This window comes from Peromyscus maniculatus, chromosome 23 (genome assembly GCF_049852395.1).
Source record: "Peromyscus maniculatus bairdii isolate BWxNUB_F1_BW_parent chromosome 23, HU_Pman_BW_mat_3.1, whole genome shotgun sequence".
In the NCBI taxonomy this organism is placed as follows: domain Eukaryota; kingdom Metazoa; phylum Chordata; class Mammalia; order Rodentia; family Cricetidae; genus Peromyscus; species Peromyscus maniculatus.
The window spans coordinates 29575643-29585649 of NC_134874.1; the positions used below are offsets into that span (position 1 = coordinate 29575643).

Below are 10007 nucleotides of genomic sequence, written 5' to 3' on the forward strand. Positions count from 1 at the left end.
AGGAAAGTATTGTAACCATCTGGTGTTTAGTTCCCTGTCTCACACCATCTATCTGGGGTTGATGCTGATGTCCAGTGTGGTGGTCCATGGGAACCAGTCACAGTGTGTGCTGGTTATTACCCTCCCAGATGTGGGTGTACATCGTGTTGACAGGCTGCCAGAATTTGGGACATTCTCTACTTTGAGCAGTTAAAAAAATGTGATAGAGAAGGGAATCTTAGAGGGCCAGAAGTTAAGGGTTATATGAGTGACTCTTAATTAGATTCATTTAGGCAAATTCTGTGGATTGTTTTATTTTGTGAGGAAGATCTAGGAAGTTAGAAAAAGCAACAGGGAGTTTCTCATTTTCTCTGAGCTCAAAAGCCCTGACGTGTGGATTTCTGTCTCTGGCCATGGGTATCAGTGACCCATGAGATTTTGTCTCTGGCTGTAGGTATCTGTGGAAGCTGGGAGTCTTCCCACTAGAAACACAGGTGACTCTGAGATCGTCACCCAGACCCACTCATTTGGCCTTTACGATGGAGTACACAGTCTCTTCCTGGGGGTTCCCATGGACGGGCTGGCAGGGTGGTGTTCCTGGGGAGGCTGGGCTTGAGCGGACAATGGAGGCGTACACGATGTTGTTATCCTGCGGGGACAAGAGGTTGGATGGCAGCAGTGCAGCTGTGGCCACCATAAAGCAGCAGCTGCAGCCTGAGTGTCCTGCCACACCTGCAGCAGCTGCAGCCTGAGTGTCCTGCCACACCTGCAGCAGCTGCAGCCTGAGTGTCCTGCCACACCTGCAGCAGCTGCAGCCTGAGTATCCTGCCACACCTGCAGCAGCTGCAGCCTGAGTGTCCTGCCCACACTTGCAGCAGCTGCAGCCTGAGTGTGCTGCCCACACCTGCATCAGCTGCAGCCTGAATGTCCTGCCCACACCTGCAGTAGCTGCAGCCTCAGTGTCCTGACCACATCTGCAGCAGCTGCAGCCTGAGTGTCCTAACCAACCTGCATCAGCTGCAGCCTGAGTGTCCTGACCACACCTGCAGCAGCTGCAGCTTGAGTGTACTGCCCACACCTGCAGCAGCTGCAGCCTGAGTGTCCTGCCCACTTCTGCAGCAGCTGCAGCCTGAGTGTCCTGCCCACACCTGCAGCCTCCACCCTTCTGCCTCCTTCTTCAACATCCCTTTAACTTCCCTCAAGCCTGACTCTGAGTGGCTTACCTTGGGGTTCTTTTTGGGGTCCATATATTGTCCTAGAGAAAAGGAACACAGAGTGCTGAGGTCAAGCCAAGACAGGGAGGGAGACAGATGGCTGGGAGTTCCAACAGTGAGGTGAGGATATTGGTTACATGGGAAGGACAGGGTGAAGGAGGAAAGGGAGAAAAAACAGAGGGGTGCTTTTGTAAGTGTGGGGTCTTGGGAGAAGAAGGCAGCGAGGTAGGGAAACAGGAAGCTGGCAGAATTTACCTTCAGGTTCAACATTGTCAGTGTTTTCAATGAGGTCCCTGCACAGGAACAAATGGACAACATATCAGAATCTGGACAGGAAAGGGTTAAGACATCAGGTGCTGGGCTGCAGAGATGGCTCAGTTAGGTAAGTAAGTGTCACATAAACAGGAAGTCCTGATTGCAGACCCAGCACCCACAGGATGCTGGATGCTGGAGAAGCAGAGACAGGCAGATACATCCCTGGAGTTCACTGGCCCGGACTAACAGAAGAGCTCTAGATTCAGAGACAGACCCTGTCTCAAAAGATAGAGTAGAGGGCTGGAGAGACGGTTCAGCTGGCAAAGTGCCCACTTCAGAAACACGAAGACCCAGATGTACATCCCTAAGGACCCATGTGAAAAAAGCTGGACATGATGTGCCTGTAGAGTGGGGATGGAGAGAGGAGGATCCCTGAAGCTCATTGTCTGGGCAGCCTGGCCCAACTGATGAACTCAGGTTAGTGAGAGACCCTGCCTCAAAATAAATATTAAATAAAGGTGGGAGAAACTGAGGGGATTCACTACGTGGACCTCTGGTTTCCACACACATGTACAAGTGCACACACATGCACACACACACACACATACACACACACACACACATACACACACACACACAAACGCACACACACGGGCATATGTGGATATGCACCTGCACATGTATACACACAGGAACAATAACAACACACACTAACTGCGCATGGTGGGCATGCTTGTAATCTCAGTGCTCAGGAGGTGGAGACAGGGGACTCCTGATATTCACTGGCCAATCAATCTCGTCCAACTGTGAGCTGCAGACCAGTGGGAGACCCTGTCTGAACTAAACCAAACAAAATACACCCAAACAATAACAACAACAACAACAATAACAAAGATCCAAAACCAAAGGTGAAATTGCTTCGTGGGTAAGGCCAGACCATGAAGACTGACAACTTGAGTTTCATCCCAAGGGTCCACAAGGTGAAAAGAAAGAGAAAGCTCTCAGAAGTTGTCCTGTGATTGACACATGTGGGCTATGTCAAGTCATACCCACACACATGGATACACATGCACGCAAACATACAAAAATCCAATAAACATATTTATTTAAAAGAGTGGATGGCACTGGAGAACACACACACACACACACACACACACACACACACACACACACACACACACGGAGCTGGTTCCCTCTGAATGGTCTCTGCCATCCTCAGTGACTCAGTTGACATCACGGTGTTTGGCCCTCAGCATTAGACTTTCTCTGGAAGAGAATGAGAGACCATTGGGAAGGTGGCCTGGCCGAGGTCTCTCAGCACTAGCTGAAGGGGAGTCATTCTAGGAATAGGCTTGCCCTGGGCAGGAAAAGAGACTAGAAATAGGAAGAACCAAGTCTATTCTCTCTCACTACCTGGAAAACTAGAAGACAAGAAAGTTTCAGATCTCCTGGTAGCTCAGGCTGGGTTTGAGAAAGAAAGGACCTGAGATGGGACTGGAGGAAGGGCATCTGGCCAAAGAAGCCACAGGAAGAGGAGAGAGGGAGGAAGCTGGGATGCAGTGTTGCTAGTGGATGCTTGAGTTATCTGCACAAGGCCCTGGGTTCCATCCCAGCACCTCATAAACTGGGTGTGGTTCGATGCCTGTCCTTCCAACAGTTGGGAAGGGGAGGAAAAAGATCAAGGTCATCCTTGGCTACAGAGTGAGTTAGAGGCCAGCCTAGACTAAATGAGACTCTTTCTCAGAAAAAAGGGGTTGGAGAAGGAAGAGTCAGAGCAGGCCATGTACAGTAGAAAAAGAAGAGGCAGGAATGAAGGGTGGAGAGGTTGGGAGGTGAAGAGAAAAGGGTAAGAGTTGTGGAAGATCTGGAACAAAGGATTCTGGGGCAGCGGGGCTCACTGACCATAGAGAAAGACAGAGAGAAGAAAGGGAAGGATGGGAGAGCTGTTGAATCCAGGCGGATGTTCAAGGCTGAGAGGAAACAGAGACAGAGAGGTCAGGCCAGGAAATGGAAGGAGAGAGGGAGGAAGAATGAGGTCTAAAGTGGGTGTTGTTCTGGGAAGGAGACTCCTGAGACCCTGCACTCCTTGTCAGTGTGAATCTGGTGTCCTGGGGAGGGAGATGTCATAGAGGACAAGGAGGGAGCAGACAGGATGAGTCAGTGGTTAGTGAAGACCCCGGGGTGTGTTTCTCCTTTTTTTAAAAAGAAAAAAAAATTGTTATTTGAAGGGGCTGGAGAGATGGCTCAGTGGTTAAGAGCGCTGGCTGCTCTTGCAGAAGACCCGGATGGCGCTCACCTGGCTGGGGTTTCGGCTTTAGTCCTCTGTCCTGTGGGGAAGAAACAGTGTCAGTGTGACATCAGTGCTGATCCTCCATCATCCCTCTCAGCTGTCCTCTGTGTGCAGACCACCTTCAGAGGACAGGGGAGCAGAGAACCTGCCCCAGGCAGTCAGAGAGGAGCCTGAGCTCCCTCTGCTGGGCTGTGTCCTACACAGCAACCTCCCCAGATCTCTGCTAGGTCCATGTCCACCCCTGTCTCCTCTGCTTCCTTCACCAACCTTGAGTTCCCCTCACTCCACACGTGCCTCATCTACTCTGCATTCACCAGCCTTCCTTTTTGTGACTTTAGAGACCGTCTATTTCTGGATTATATTTTCCTGTACTGGTCTATTTGTCTTGGTCCATACTATGCTGTTTTAATGACCATAGTTTTTTTTTTTTGCCACTTATTAATTATATGGTACTTGGTGTGGCACAGTTTGTATGGAGGTCAGAGGGCAACTTGTGGCCATCAGTTACCTCCACCTTGTGGTCCCCAGGCTTGGACACTGACACCTTTTACCCTCTGAGGGCTACTGTGTTATTTAGAAAAATCTATTATTCATTTATTTATTTAGCTACTGTAGGTTTTAAAACAAATTGTTTTGTTTTTATAATTTTAAGTTTATGTGCACATGAGAGTAGGTGCCTGTAGAATTCAGGAGAGGGCTTCAGGCAGGCCGATAGCCAGAGTTACAGGAGGTTTTAAACTGCCTGATGTGGATGCTGGAACAGAACTCAGGTCCTCTGCCAGAGCAGCAAGTGTTCTTAACTCCTGACCCATCTCTCTGTGTTTTCTCTTCTGACTTATAAATACACCTTTCTTTGTTGTTCTTTGTTTTCTTGGACAGCTCTGTTAGATCCATACAGGCACTTCAACTGTAACCCAAATCAGCGGGTCAGCCCACCCCTGTGCAGGTTTGAGTTAAAAATCTTCACCACAGGCTCACCTATTCAAAATCTTGTTCATATTATGGAGGTTATGGACTGTTTAGCAGGTGCAGCCTTCTGGAAGAGGTGTGTGTCACTTGGGTTGCGTTTTGAGAACTTATTGCCCCACCTCACTTCCAGCTTTCTCCCTGGGTTTTCTGCATGTGTTGCAGATGTGACTTCTCAGTGTCCTGCTTCAGCTGCCCCACCAGTATTAACCTTCTTTCTGGACCACAAGCCAAATCCAATTCTTCCTTCCACAAGTTACTTTTGATCATGATGTTTTCTCCCCAGTGGAAAAGTAACCACCATTACACACTCTCAAACAGACTTCTTTATTCATTCCCTAAATGGGCTTGTTGGTTTCATCAAAGTATTTTTCAACACACTTAGACTTGTTCCTGTTCCCTGGTCCCTGTGTCATCCATCTAATCACTGAGTGTTTGTTTGAGGTCTTCCACACCCAAGGACGACTTTGAACTACTGATCCTCCTGCCTGCCCCTTCCACACACTGGAGTTACAGACATGCACTACCACCCCAGGCTAATCACAAAGTCTGAAAGCTTTTGCCTGGACATTTTCCTGGTTCTAGCCATTCATCCCCATGTGCAGCCCGACTGTGGCAAAGTGACACAGCCTGGCCCCCTCCAGTCTGTTCTCCACTGAGCCATGACTGGACTGTGGGGTTCACAGACTTAGCCCTGCAGAACTTCACTTGAGGAAGCGGCTTCAGGTAGAATCCCAGAGAGGTTAGCAGTGCAGGGCTGCAGTCACCAAACAAACCACAGCAGCAAACAGACCCCAGGTACTCTAAGCACAAGCCCAGAGCCTGACCCTGGACTCAGGAGGAGGCTGTCAGGGATCTGCCCTGGGGAGGCAAGAATCCACCCTTCGCTATTGCTCCTCTAAATCTGACCACCTTGGTTCTTGTTAAAGACAAGGTCTCTCACTGGGACCTGAGGCTCACCAGTTAGCACAGTATAGCAGCCATCCACCCTCAGGGATCATCTGCCTCCACCTCCTCAGCACTGGGATTACATGGAGTGTGGTCATAGAACCTCCAGCTTGCATGGCAGCACTTTCCTGTCTCAGCCATCCCCTGAGGATTCGCATCTGTGCTGTCGTCAATCCCCTTCCAGGACTCTGGTGTGGACTGTTCTGTGGAAACACCCAGGAAGTGCGATGGGGTGCAGTCTTGGACCACTTACCTTTCCTTCTCCTCCACCCGAGGAACACTGTCAACCCCAAGACCCCAGCCAGGAGTACAGCAGCAGCCACTGCCAACCCAACTCTGGTTCCCAGACCCAGGGTCAGATTCTTCCCGCTCTTCTTCCCTTCTGCGGCTGTGAGTGCAGTTCTGGTGAGTGCAGAAGTTGCAGTGGTGGGGCTTGGAGAGGTGGTCCTGGGGGCTGGGAGGAGACAAAGGAAGTCAGCATGGAACTTCCCTGGCAGGCATGATGCTCTGAGGATGCCTCTGCTGTACCCCTTACCCCTCAGACTACTGAAGCAATGGACTCCAGGGAACTGGGGTCACCCAGGGAGTCTCATGCTGGGAGAAGGAAAAGGTTGAAGTCTGGAGAGTTCACACAGTCCTGAGAACTCCTCAGATCAACCTGCAGGAGAGACTGGACAGAGACAGTGATGGTTCACTGGGGGCGGGGCCACACCAGACCTGGGACTGCTCAGCTCTGCACATGTCTTGTCTTCTATTTAAGCCTAACCTTCATGTCAGGGCCTGTCAAAGCCCCAACTAGGCAGTTGTCACTGAACCTCCAGTATGGCCATGCTGTGTAAACCTCTTTCCTTTTCCGTTCCAGTGACCATCTCTTTCATTGTCTTGTTGATGACAGATGGCCAAGCCTGGCTTGTTAGAGCTGCCGGGGACCAGGTTCTGATCCTGCACTCAAGTAACAAGTGGGTCCTTCTTGAATATGGGGGCACACATGGGCATCTTGTCTCCTTTGGGGGGTGCGGGATGAGGAACAGCTCTTAGAAGCTCACACAGGAAGAAGAGAACATTTGCTGAGCCTGAGAATCGGGTGAGCAAGGACAACTCTCTATTTCCTGGTAGGGATGTCCTCAGACCCTCATGTCATCCCTTACAAAGAGCAATCTCTAAGTCGCACAGATCAAAAACAGTCTGTTTTGTTTTTTTGTTTGTTTTTTCAAGACAGGGTTTATCTGTGTAACTTTGGAGCCTGTCCTGGAACTCAATTTGTAGCCCAGGCTAGCCTCAAACTCATAGAGATCTGCCTGCTTCTGCTTCCCAAGTGCTAGGATTAAAGGCGTGCACCACTACCACCCGGCCAAGCAGTTATTTTCTAATAACAGTTCTTGTTAGAGCAGAAGTAGCCGGCAAGTGTGCACAATGCTGCTCTAAAGACCTGAGTTATTGAATGGAAATCTCAGGACTGGACACGGCTTGTCTCCTATGGGTTATTGGTCAGCAAGGCCCAGAGACCCCAATACAACATAGACTACTGTCATTGCTCTTCGATGCCCCCCATAGCTAGATGGTAAGAACCTATTGCTGAAGACACTGCTCGATTTGATGTAGATAAGATCAAAATACATTGTAGAAATGCATGAAACATTTAAATCATTGAACACTACTAAAAATCTTTTCCCTTTTATTTCATGTATATGTGTATTATGTGTCTGTGAGTGTACATACAGAGCCTACACACACACACACACACACACACACACACACACACACACACACACAGGAAGGTACATGCACACACACACACACATACATACACACAGACAGGCACACACACACACGATAGAGATGGACTCCTGATCATGCATGTGCAGGCCACAAGAGGCTTCTGGTGTCCTCTTGCAACATCCTCCACCTCTTCCTCAGAGGCAGGTCTCTGTGAAATGGGGCTCAAGTACCAGCTAGACTGAAAGTCAACAAACTCAGCAATCCTCCTGCCTCCACCTCCTTGGAACTGGTGTCACAGCATATGCAGGGACACACAGCTTCCTATGTGGGTTTTGGAATTTGATCTTAGGTCTTCATGGTCACAACGCCAGTGCTCTGAAACATTCTTAGCATTTTTTAAAAGATAAAGTCCATGTAGTCAAGATTGGCCTTGAACCTTCTGTGTATTAATGACCTTAAACTCCTGATCTCTTTACCTCTACCTCCCAAGTACTGGGATTACAGGTATGTACCCACCCACTTTTAAAAAGGTCTCCTTTAAACTGACTGGTGGAGCACACCTTTAATCCCAGCATTCAAGACACAGAGACAGGCAGATCTCTATTCGTCCAAGGCCTGTCTAGTTTACATAGCAAGTTCTAGGGCAATATAGTGAGACTCTGTCTCAAAAAAATCTTTCTTTTGGTATAAATGTATGTAATATAAGCTATATCATTTGAACTCTGCAATATACTGCTCAGTGGCTTACAGCACATTCATTCTGTAGAGCAGCCAACCATCGCTATTCAGTACCAGACCTTTTTAAATGAAGAATTTCCTTTGTTGTCCTAATTTTAGCAGGGAGTATAAGCAAACAAATGTGTGTGTGTGTGTGTGTGTGTGTGTGTGTGTGTGTGTGTGTGCATGCACATAGATGTATACAAATATATTACCTTCTTTCTCAAAATGTCTAAAAGAACAGAACAAAAACAAAGTTGTTGGAAATATAGTGGTTGAGTCATAATTGAGATGGGAACAGTCTCAACAGCCATCAACATAGATAAAGTCAGACACTAGGAAAGTGTGTCCTGAGGGAGGAAAGGCAGGTCAGCAACCGAGGAGATGCCTCAGTCCTCAAGAACTTGCCTTGTGTTCTGGTTAGTTATTTTGTTAATTTGTCACAAGCTATAGTTATCTGGGAAGAGGAACTTCAACTGAGAAAATGCCTCCATCATTGCCTGTAGGCAAGTCTGTAGGACATTCTCCTGATTGGTGATTGATGTGGGAGGCCCAGCTCACTGTGGGTGGTACCATGTCAGGGCAAGAGGTCCTGGATGCTATAATCCAAGCAGGCTGAGTAAGCCATGGAAAGCAAGCCAGTGAGCAGCACCCCTCCATGGCTTCTGCCTCAGTTCCTGCTTCCAGGTTCCTGCCTGGAATTCCTGCGCCAACTTCCCTTGATGATGGAACATGATTAGGTGTGGAAGCCAAATAATCATTTTCCTCCACAAGTCCTTTTTTCATGGTGTGTTTCACATCAATAGAAACTCAAACTAGGTCAACTTTGAGGTACAAAGTCCTGAGTCGAGGCCCCAGGGACCTGTGTGTGTGTTGCCATGCACTTGTAATCCAGCACTTCAGGGGGAAGATAGGCAGAGCCCTGGGGCTCACTGCCAGCTGGGCTAAACCACATAGTGAGCTCAGCCTAGAGAAAGACCCCACATGAGAGAGAGAGAGAGGAGAGAGAGAGAGAGAGAGAGAGAGAGAGAGAGAGAGAGAGAGAGAGAGAGAGAGAGATATCCCGGGGTCTTTTTGCTTAGACATGAAAGACAAAAATTGCAAAGGAGAGTACTACTGAATTTGGCTATAAAAATGAAATTATGGAAATAGAATTAATAAGCCAACCACAGGGTTCTTTTCAATACTTGTTGTAAATATTTCTCCAGGTGCTATCTTTGCACTAAATGAGGATATTTTGCTTGGATAAAACATTTCTTTTGAGGTCTGTGGATGCAGCTCAGTGGTAGAGTGCTTGCCAAGGTGCACGAGGTCCTGAGTCCATCTCAAGTGCTGCACACAGGAGTGGTCACACACCCTTGTGATCCCAACACTTGGCAAGTGGAGGCAGGAGGGTCAGGAGTTCAAGGTCATCCTAAGCTATATAACAAGTTTGAAGCCAGCATGGACTACATGAGTCTTTGTCTTTAAAAAAAATGGAAAGAAAATGTAAATGACTTTTTATTATTAATTTTAATATTTTAAACCAATGGGCAGTAATATTCAGTTAGTGGATTATTTTGAAAATAATGATGGAAAAACTCATAGTGGGGTGAGGTGTAACTCAATGGCAGAGCCCTTGTCTAGTGTGGGTGTGGCCTGGGGGACCATCTGAAGTCCTGCTAAAAGGAGAAAAACATGTTGTGTCTGCCGGAAGCAGAGAAAGGCATGGCTGTCTTAAATTGATTGTTCTACAAGTGACTAACAGATTATCACCAAGGCTGGAGACATTGGGAAAGGAGGAAGAGGGAGGAGGTGGAATAACAGGAGCCATTTAGGGAAACATGTAGGAGACACAGGAAATGCAGATGTAAGGTGCCTGTCAGGTCTGTCTGTGGAGTTTATCCTGAACCAGCACAGGGTTAAGATGAGGACTGGTT

The 10007-nt window shown here is 48.1% G+C and overlaps 1 long non-coding RNA gene across 1 annotated transcript; it reads right to left on the bottom strand.

Moving 5' to 3' along the window:
* Positions 1-1201: 1201 nt before the first annotated feature.
* Positions 1202-4076, bottom strand: LOC143270392 (uncharacterized). The gene is made up of 3 exons (XR_013047570.1): positions 3745-4076; positions 1449-1486; positions 1202-1234 (listed from the first exon to the last, which is right to left on the bottom strand). It is a non-coding gene; the product is annotated as an uncharacterized LOC143270392 (long non-coding RNA).
* Between the last annotated feature and the right edge of the window lie 5931 nt (positions 4077-10007).